The 10222-nt window shown below is 44.2% G+C and overlaps 1 protein-coding gene across 5 annotated transcripts in view; it reads right to left on the bottom strand.

Moving 5' to 3' along the window:
- Nucleotides 1-9563: 9563 nt before the first annotated feature.
- LOC119263554 (B-cell receptor CD22-like) overlaps nucleotides 9564-10222 on the bottom strand; it is a 12325-nt gene continuing 11666 nt past the window's right edge. Inside the window, exon 9 of one of the 5 annotated variants that reach the window (XM_037538975.1) lies at nucleotides 9564-10222. This exon is cut by the window's right edge and continues 271 nt beyond it. The gene's annotated coding sequence lies outside the window, so the exon portion shown is untranslated. The other 4 variants (XM_037538968.1, XM_037538966.1, XM_037538971.1 and 1 more) reach the window with 4 other exon arrangements.

The raw sequence follows: 10222 nt of genomic DNA, 5'->3' as shown, positions 1-10222 counted from the left end.
TGTGAAACCTGGGTTAAACCTGACGAATACATTGCTCTAAATGAATCCACTCCCCCAGGCTTTAGCTATTATAGTTACCCACGCAGGTCCGGTCGTGGTGGTGGGGTAGCCACAATATATGATTTAGTTCTAGGTGTAACTCAGAACTCAGGGTTTGATACTAAGTCGTTCGAAGTTCTTAGTCTTAAAGTAGCAGGTCCGTCTCCTGCTTCCAAAACTCAGCATTCGTTTCTACTGATAACAGTGTATCGTCCTCCTGGACCATATTCAGAGTTTATTAGTGAATTTGCTGATTTTTTAGCAGCAGTAACTCTTTCCTCTGATAGGATCGTTATTGCAGGCGACTTCAATATTCATTTTGAAAAGGATCAGGACCCACTAAAAATTGCTTTTAAATCAATTATAGATGCTCTAGGCCTCAATCAAAATATTATAGGCCCCACTCACCAATGTAGCCATACATTAGACTTAGTTCTGACAATGGGTATTGAAGCAGAGAATATAGTCAGTTTTTCACAAAATGACTCAATATCCGACCATTATTTAATCATGTTTGAAGTTGTTCTTAGTCAAGAAATCCTTCAGCCTCCCCGCTACAGTAACAAGCGTAAAATAACAACCTCAACAGCCAATTCGTTTATAAATAACCTCCCAGACTTAAACAGCTCCTCTCCGTCTAATGAAATAGATCTCGAACGCATAACTGAACATTTTCAATCTGTGCTCCGCTTTAACCTAGATAGTGTTGCGCCGATGAAAATAAAACCGATCAGGGATAAAAAGCTAGCCCCGTGGTATAATGACCACACGCGCACATTAAAACAAACAGCTCGTAACTTTGAACGTAAATGGCGACTCACTAAACTAGAATCCTTCCGACTTGAGTGGCAGCATAGTATGACGAACTATAAAAAAGCGCTAATTAAAACTAAATCACAGTACATCTCAGCTCTCATTGAAAAAAACAGAGACAACCCGAGATTTCTGTTCAGTACTGTGGCTAAACTTACTAAAAATCAAAAACAAACTAGCTCCGTTATCCCTGACACCATTAATAGTAACGATTTCATGAAGTTCTTAGATGATAAAATTAATAATATTAGACTAGAAATTCAGTGTCACTCACATAACATACCTATAGACATAGATGAATGCTGCACCAGCTCTGAGCCACACCTAGAGAATTTTATCCCAGTTATAGAAAAGGATTTGCTTAATATAATTAGCTCATTAAAATCGACGTCATGCTTATTAGATCCTACACAGCTATTTAAACAGGCACTGCCTAAGGTTGGGAACTCATTACTAGATATAGTCAATTCATCTCTCAGCTTGGGCTATGTACCTAATTCTCTCAAATTGGCAGTCATTAAGCCCATCATAAAAAAGCCAAATCTGGATCCCTGTGAGCTGGCTAATTATAGACCGATTTCCAATCTCCCCTTCATAGCCAAAATTCTTGAAAAAATAGTGTTTAAGCAGCTGTGCTCTTATTTACAAAACAACAGCATTCATGAAGTTTTCCAATCAGGATTCAGACAAAATCACAGCACAGAAACCGCCTTGCTAAGAGTAACAAATGACCTACTTTCTGCACTCGATAGGGGCAGCACTGCCATTCTTGTGCTCCTTGATCTCAGTGCTGCCTTTGACACTATAGATCACGCTATTTTGCTCAATAGATTAGAAAATCTTATAGGAATTAAAGGATCCGCCCTCACCTGGTTCAAATCCTATCTTAGTGATCGCTACCAGTGTGTTCATTTAAAGAATAAATGCTCTTATCAGTCTAGAGTTAAATATGGTGTCCCACAAGGGTCAATTCTGGGCCCAATACTCTTTACACTCTACATGCTACCGCTGGGTAAAATAATCCGTAGGCACGGTATTAACTTTCACTGTTATGCAGATGACACCCAACTTTACATATCAGCTAAACCCAATGAGGACCTCTGTCTAAACCAAATAACTGACTGTATTAGAGAAATAAGAAAGTGGATGACACTTAATTTTCTCCTACTAAATTCAGATAAAACTGAGGTCCTCCTACTAGGTCCCAAACTTGATAAAATCGATAATATTGTAGTAGAAATAGATGGTCACCTAATCATACCAGGTAAAACGGTGCGAAACTTAGGAGTCATTTTTGACTCAGTTCTTTCATTCGATGTGCATATATGCAGCATAGTTAAAACCGCATTCTTCCATCTACGTAATATAGCTAAACTCCGCAACATACTCTCTCATGCAGATGCTGTGAAGCTGGTGCATGCATTCATAACCTCTAGACTGGACTACTGCAATGCTTTGTTGGCTGGAAGTTCATGTAAATCTTTGAATAAGCTCCAGCTGGTTCAAAATGCAGCTGCTAGGGTGCTCACCAGAGCTAGAAAATTTGATCATATTACACCAATCCTCTCATCCCTACATTGGTTACCTGTTAAATTCCGTATAGACTATAAAATACTCCTTTTGACGTATAAATCTCTTAAAGGGCTGGCCCCGCAATATCTGGCGGAACTCCTTATCCCTTATAACCCGCCATGTACACTCCGCTCGCAAGAGGCCGGCTTATTATCAGTCCCGCGTATTAGAAAAAACAACGCATTAGGTAAAGCTTTCTCTTATAAAGCTCCGCAACTTTGGAATAATCTCCCTATTAATATACGGGACTCAGACACACTCTCAGTCTTTAAATCCAGACTCAAAACATTTCTTTTTGAACAAGCTTTTAGATAAATTTATCATAGCGGTTCTCTCTAGCTGTAGCCTGCAGCTATTCTACTATTGTCCAGTGCACACAAACTTAGTCTGTACTGTTGGTCTCCCTTTAACGATTTCTCTTACAGCTCACACACCAAACACAAACCCTGTTCTAATCATTATCTTTCTCTTTTTCCCCTCATGTCCTGAGCTGCTGTCTGGAGGTGTCCATCCAGGGTCCCTGTGCTTTTTCACAGGCGTGCCCCGCTCTTCAGCATAGTATAAAACCATTCTAACCTCTTTTTCTTCCCTCCCACTCTGTTCTCTCTCTCTGTCTCTCTCGCATGCGTCGAGATGTTCGGTTGGCCTGTCTGGAGGTGCCGATTCGTGTTTGCAGCACTCTGGAATCGGCCCTGTCCCGCTCAACAGAGATTAACACAACCCTTCTAACCTATCTTTCTTCCCTCCCACTCCGTTCTCTCTCTCTATCTCTCTCACATGTGTCGAGATGCCCCGTTGGCCTGTCTGGAGGTGCCCCATTCGTGGTTCCAGCGTTCCAGCCATCTTTTTGCACTCTCTTTGTACTGTTGTTCTTGTTTCTGTTCTGTTTCTTCTGTGCGGGTCGACCCACGGGGGTTGGGTTCCTCGGACTGAGCCTTGGTCCCTTCTAAGGTTTCTTCCTCTTAAAGGGAGTTTTTCCTTACCACTGTAGTCACCACAAAATTGGCTTCACTGTGGTGATGCTCATAAGAGGCGTGGACCTGTTTTTTCTGTAAAGCTGCTTTGTGACAACCTTGTTGTAAAAAGCGCTATATAAATAAACTTGAATTGAATATGACCCGGTCCGGGTTCAGAGACCAGCACATGACAAAATACCAAACCAAACTACTAACGGTTTAAAAATCCAACAAACCTGAAAACAAAGACAGAAAATATTAAATCTTCCTGAACAAAAACACAAAACCCAGAGAAACAGAACCAAACCCAAACAATGGCAGCCAAACCCTCACCTGGAGAAGTTCTTACTAAAACACACTGAAAGGGAAAATATGTACAGAATATACCACAGGCTAGCGGGTTTAAATGGGCCGGGCTAAACCGGGCCAGAAGGCCGATTAGTCTGCGGCGACTGCTGTCAGGTCCAGGTTTAGAGTCACGTGGGCCTTAAACTCCACCGCTGTGTCTTCAGAAGCTGCAGTTTAAACTGAACCCAATTCCTGGAGCATTTACAAACCACACGTCTGCCACTAGATGGCGCTGTTTCTCAGGTTTAACTGAGGTTCATCTGCCCTCACCTACAACCCCAGCCTTCGGCCCAGGGTCGGTGCCGTCGGCCAGGAACACAGAGACACAAGCAGAACACGGACAGGGAAAAGGAGCAGAGCGTAACGATGTGTTTAAGCTCCACCGCAGCGCATTTCTGTCCCCAAACTTCTGCTTTTAACTGAGGAAGATCTGAACAGCGTCTGTTCTGTCACTTAAGCTCAGTTTCTACTGACTTGCTCCGCCCTGTTCACAGAACCGAGAGCTGCTCAAAGACGTGTGAAGATGGTGGAAACTTCACAACCACAGAAGAGCCGACCTCAGTTTAAAACAGCTCCAAAGCTTTAACAGAGTTAATCACACAAATAAGCTCTGATGAAGATCTTCAGCTTAAAGCTGCAGTTAGTCTGAATGTTCTGGAAGTGTAAGAGATTATAAAACGGTATCAGTTATTAATCTTTAGCTCCTGCAGCTCTGCTGTTCGTTCTAAAGCCACTTCCTGAGACTGAATCGCGTCAAATGTTTTAAAATGTTCTGAAAAACACTGAAACTGTTAAATGTTGAAGGGTTTTTAGTCTCTACACGTTAATCTGACGCAGATGTAGATCAACGCTGTGGAGCACAAACACATTAAGAGCAGAAATGGAAATAAATGGAAAGTTTACCTTCCAGTAAAATGAGGATCAGAGCTACTGAGCTCTGGGAAAACATGGCAGCATCGCTCTTCAGACCCAGCGGATACCTGAAGGTCCAGAAGGTCCAGAAGCTCCTCACTCTGACTCTCCTACACTTATGAACTGCTCTGATCTCAGCAGAGAGAAAGTCAGCAGAGACACTGAAGACGTGATCTGCACTGTGTGGTCTGTCGTCGCTCCTCCCCTTTCAGCTCAGAGTCGCTTCCTCTTCCACTCGACTCCCTCAGAAAGACGTCTGAGTGAGATCATTTTATTTCTGTGATTCTCTGTGAGGATCATCTCATCACATCACATCAGAACCTACTGCCATACATTAAAGTCCAGAACGCCGCCTTTTCAGAGAGGAAAGGGTCAGTTATGATAGCAGTGATATGAGATGAAGCTCCTCTTCTAAACGGCTCTATTTCTGTCCTTTTATCTCCAGAAAGGTTCATGATGTTCTAGCAGGTTTGGCCTCTCCTGGGTCCTGATATTCAACTTCATGCACACCTGCAGCGTTTGGTATGATGGCCACCAAGCAGAAGGTGTTTGAAGTTCAACATTAATACAGTTCAGAGTGTCTCACAGTTTAAAACACACTTTAGTGCTGAGACGCTGGCCGCAGTCCGGGGTGGGTGTTTGTGGGTAACGAGGCAGTGACTCTGGGTGAGTCAGTAGAGTCTCTGTGGGGGAAACACTGCAGTCTAATACAAAAGTCTGAATGACATCAAAAACCCAGCTCTTGAAGTGTCCTGTTATTTTTAACACAGGAATTAAAATGTTCATCAGTTTATTATAAAATCCCAGTTAAAGTTCATTTTAAGGCATATTTAAGTGTATAAATGCAGCAGAAACAGACATTTCAGGTCGTGTTGTTGATGTGATAAAGTCCCCTCAGTGAAATCATTTCCACTCCGGTATGTGAGGATATAAATATGAGAGATGCAGAGCTGGTGATGGAACAGAAACTCAGAAGACCAGCATTAGAGAGAGATGAGCTTATCTGACACCATCAGCGTCTAGAACTATTAAACTAACACTCTCAGTCACATGACCGACCCTTCACACACACAGAGCCGCTGCACTCACCACAAATGATGATGTCATTTTTATTTTAAGGTCAAGCTGAAGAGCTGAGAGTCTGCAGGACTTTAAAAACATCCATCATCATTCTTACATTATGAGCTGATCGGCTGTCAAACTTATTGGGTTTTACACAATAACTAGTGGAAGTGTTGAGAGTTAAAGCAGCTAAATAACTTTAGACGGGGGCATTTCAGACCATTTCAGTAAATAAATGAGAACTAGACTGATCACTGATCATTATGAAGTACTATAGATGTGTAGGACGACTACACCACCGCAGACTCCCGGCACCTGTGGACTGCAGCACATCAACTGCCAACAGACGAGCAGGGCGGCCACAACCAGCCACACTACACTACCTGATGAGCTGAATGAGCTCTGTGCTCAGCCTCAACCCTGGCTGAGAGACATTATGGCCACACAGAACACACAGAACACACGACTCACTGGGACATCAGTGGACGTGCAGGACCTCGAAGAGAATAAACCCACGGAGAGCAGCCGGCCCAGACAACATCTCCAGGCATTCTTTAGGCTTCCATCCCACAGAAACTCACAGCAACACCCACCTTAATGTTCTCTGCCAGGAAGTTAAACAAACTCACCACCTTTATTTCCTTTATTTTACAGTTATCTTAGAACAACACAACAGATCCTCATTTCTTTCCCATATTTTCAGTGTGATTAATCTAGAACCTTGCTTTCTTTATCAGGTTCTAGCAGCTGGGTTCCCTGTTCAATGTGCACTCGCTCCCCTGTCATAACTGAGTTTATATTAATAAAATAAACTCCTACAAAGAGTTTAAGGTGCGCTGTTTGTTCCAGCGTCTACCTGCTTTACGTCCACCATAACTCAGCTGACTGAGCCGCTGTCTACAGACACGGATGAATGGACGCTTGCTGAGACATCAAGTGCGAGGATTCAGCGAGCCGGGTCAGTCTATTCCTGGTCAGGCTTTTTATTGAGATTTACTCCTAGGATGATGAACTCAATGCGTTCCGGGAGCTCTTTGTGTTACTGGAGTTAAATAGTGAGGTTGTTTGCACAGTGCCCTCCCCCTTAAGGGGGTTAAACTGCGTTGTACGAACTTTTAAATCTCTCTCTCGTGTCTTTGGAGCTGTTCAGGAGGAGCTAAAATAGAGCCAGGAATAGCGAGGGGGCTAATAGTTTTACACATAAGCAGTGTGTCAATACAAGTGTGTAGTGCTGTGTAAAAAGGGGACGTTTTATCGAGGGGGGGGGGTTGTGTTTAGGTGATTCAGCGGTTTGCTACGTGCGTGTTTGCATGTTTTATCTATACGTGGTGTGAAATAGATTATTAGCCCCGGTAACCCTTCTAGGCCTCCTGGTACAGCTGTACAAGACAAGAGGTATTGTTTTATAGAGTGTTTGTTTTTAGAAGTGTTGCTAATTAATAAACCTCCAATCTTTTTTATCACATCTGTTCTCTGTGGTGATCTACTAAAAACGATTAGACGGTCATGCAGTGTTGAGGTTTGAGTGGGGACTGACTCTTGTTGGGCATGCGCACTGTGTGTATTCTTATTGGATAGGCCAGGTGACATCAGGCGGGAAACCAACGCAGAGAAAAAGTCAGGATGATGAGCGAGGTTGTGCTTCACTAACGGTGTCCGTACCCGACTTAAATAAAAGGTGAAACCCAAGACGACGTTGACTCACAGCGCATCATTACATGGTGTCAGAAGTGGCGACTTCGCATGCCTCGTCTTCGAGTGCCATGTCGAAGTTTCACGCACCTGAAGCATTTGACTTCACCCAGCCGGCTTCATGGCCGATCTGGAGACAGCGGTTCTCCCGCTTCCGGATTGCAACTAAGCTCGATCAAGAAGACGGTGATGTACAAGTCAATTCACTTCTCTATGCAATGGGCAAAGAAGCTGAGCCTCTTTTTAGCACGTTTGTCTTTACGGCAGATGAAGAGGCTAACTATTATGATGCGGTGGTGAGTAAGTTTAACGACCATTTTGTGCCACGGCGCAATATTATACACCAGCGTGCATGCATTCACAAGCGAGCGCAGCGGAGTGGAGAGAGTGTTGAGGCTTTTGTAAGGAGTTTGTACGAAATGGCGGAGCACTGCAAATTTGGCTGAACCAAAGATGAACAGATACGTGATCGTACTGTGATTGGGGTGGCTGATAGCGATGTGTCTGAGAAGCTGCAGCTAGAGCCGGAGCTGACTCTGGAGAAGGCTACACAGGTGGCACGCCAGGCAGAGCTCGTTAAAATACAAAACGCCGGCATGCGAGCACAGTGCGTCGATGAAGTTGGCTGCAAAAACAGGCAGCGTAAGCCGTTCAAGGGGCATGTGATGGAAAAACGAAACAACACACACAACGAACTGAAGGCAGCGCAGGGCGAAGCTGTTCAAGGTGCGCATGCCTGCATGAGCCTGGAACATGTCCGGCTTGGGGAAAAAAGTGCCGTAAATGCTATAAGACTGGCCATTTTAATGCAGTGTGCAAAATAAAAGTGAAAGAGGTCACTGTCACCCAAGAGGTAAACAGCAGTCAAGATTCCTGGTTTTTGGGTCAAATGTCAGATGACGATGTAAAAGATGAATGGCAAGTTAAGCTGCAACTGAACGGCACAAATGTGCATTTCAAAATTGATACTGGAGCAGACGTTACCGTTATGTCCGAAAACGTTCAAAAGCTTACCACAGCAACCCCACCTGGAGGAAGTAAAAGCCAGTGTGTGGAGCCCTGGTGGAAGACTGGTTCCCAGGTGGAACTGCCTTGGTAAATTTCCCGCTTCCACACAAAGAAAGGAGCAAACTTTTAGCTTTTGGATCTACGTGCTCAAGGGCCCATATACCAACAATCTGCTTAGCAGGAAATTTGCCTGCAGCATGGGGCTAGTACAGAGACTAGAGGAAGTTGAAATAGAAGATGATTTGTTCGGTGACATAGGTCTGTTAGACTGTGAACCGATAATGATTGAGCTTTAGTCTGATGCTAAGCCGTACAGTCTCGTCAGTCCCCGCCGTGTGCCCTTCCCAATGTTACCAAAAGTGGAAGAGGAATTAAGATGCATGCAACAGTTAGATATTATTGAAGAAGTCAAAGAACCTACTGATTGGTGTGCACCCATGGTACCAGTGATGACGAGAGATGGAAAGGTGAGGATATGTGTGGACTTGAAAAGGTTAAACGAGGCTGTGAAACGGGAGAGATTCATACTCCCAACACTTGAGGACATAGCACCAAAAGTGTCAGGGGCTGCAGTTTTCTCCACACTCGACGCATCAAGTGGGTTCTGGCAAATACCCCTCAAAATCTCCAGTAGGAAGTTAACTACATTCATTACACCCGTAGGCAGGTTCTGTTTCAAGCGTCTCCCATTTGGGATTACATCCGCACCTGAAATCTTTCAAAGAGAAATGAGCATGCTTCTGAGGGGTCACTCAGGTACAGTGGCAGTGATGGATGATATTCTGATCTATGGTAGGGACAAACAGGAACATGACCAAAACCTCAGAGCAGTACTTCAGACAATAAAGGAGTCCGGGCTGAAGTTAAATCGAGGCAAATGCCAATTTGGGAAGTCAGAAATCCAATACTTCGGACATGTAATCGGAAAGAATGTCATCAGACCAGACCCTGGCAAAGTCAAAGCCATCACAGACCTTCCCAGTCCGACAAACATTACTGAACTTCGTCAGGTGTTAGGGATGATTAACTTCTTGGGCAAGTTTCTGCCGGGGTTGTCTGCCGTTTTGCACCCCATGACCAAACTGCTAAGGAGTGATGCTGAATGGGTGTGGGGGGATGCCCAAAGACAGGCTTTCAATCAGGTCAAGAACATGCTAGTATCGGCACCTGCTTTAACCTTCTATGATAGCAGCAAGCCTACGGTGGTGAGCGCAGATGCGAGTAGCTATGGCCTCGGGGCAACCCTCCTACAACAAGGAGGAGAACTACATCCAGTTGCTTTTTGCTCTCGAACGCTGACCCCGACAGAACAGCGGTATTCCCAAATTGAAAAAGAGTGCTTAGCAGCAGTGTGGGCGTGTGAGCGGTTTACACGATATCTGCAAGGTATGAACAGATTTTCTCTTCATACAGATTATAAACCACTCGTTCCCCTAATGAATTCATATGACCTCGACAAGGTACTACTGCGATGTCAGCGCCTGTTAACGCGCTTAATGAGATTCAGCGTCACTGCAGTCCATGTTCCAGGGAAGCAGCTGGTTCTAGCCGACACAGAGTCGGAAGTGGAAGCTTACGTACAAGCTGTTATGTCTACTAGGCCAGTGACTGGAGACAGACTGGACACACTTAGAGCTGAGGATCTACTAACCTAAACAATGAGAACAAGAGTAAAACTACAGAAAAGCAACTGAAAATATACAAACTCTACATTAATAAATCTGATTTACACAGTGACATTTTTACTCAAACTGGATCCAAATCATCTCAACTCTGTTCACACTGAGCGATCAGAACCGCCTGGTTCTGCTCCGTGTTTG

This window comes from Pygocentrus nattereri, chromosome 6, assembly GCF_015220715.1.
Source record: "Pygocentrus nattereri isolate fPygNat1 chromosome 6, fPygNat1.pri, whole genome shotgun sequence".
Lineage (NCBI taxonomy): Eukaryota > Metazoa > Chordata > Actinopteri > Characiformes > Serrasalmidae > Pygocentrus > Pygocentrus nattereri.
Note: the sequence above shows the minus strand (reverse complement) of the source record. Positions and strands in the feature narration are given on the sequence as shown.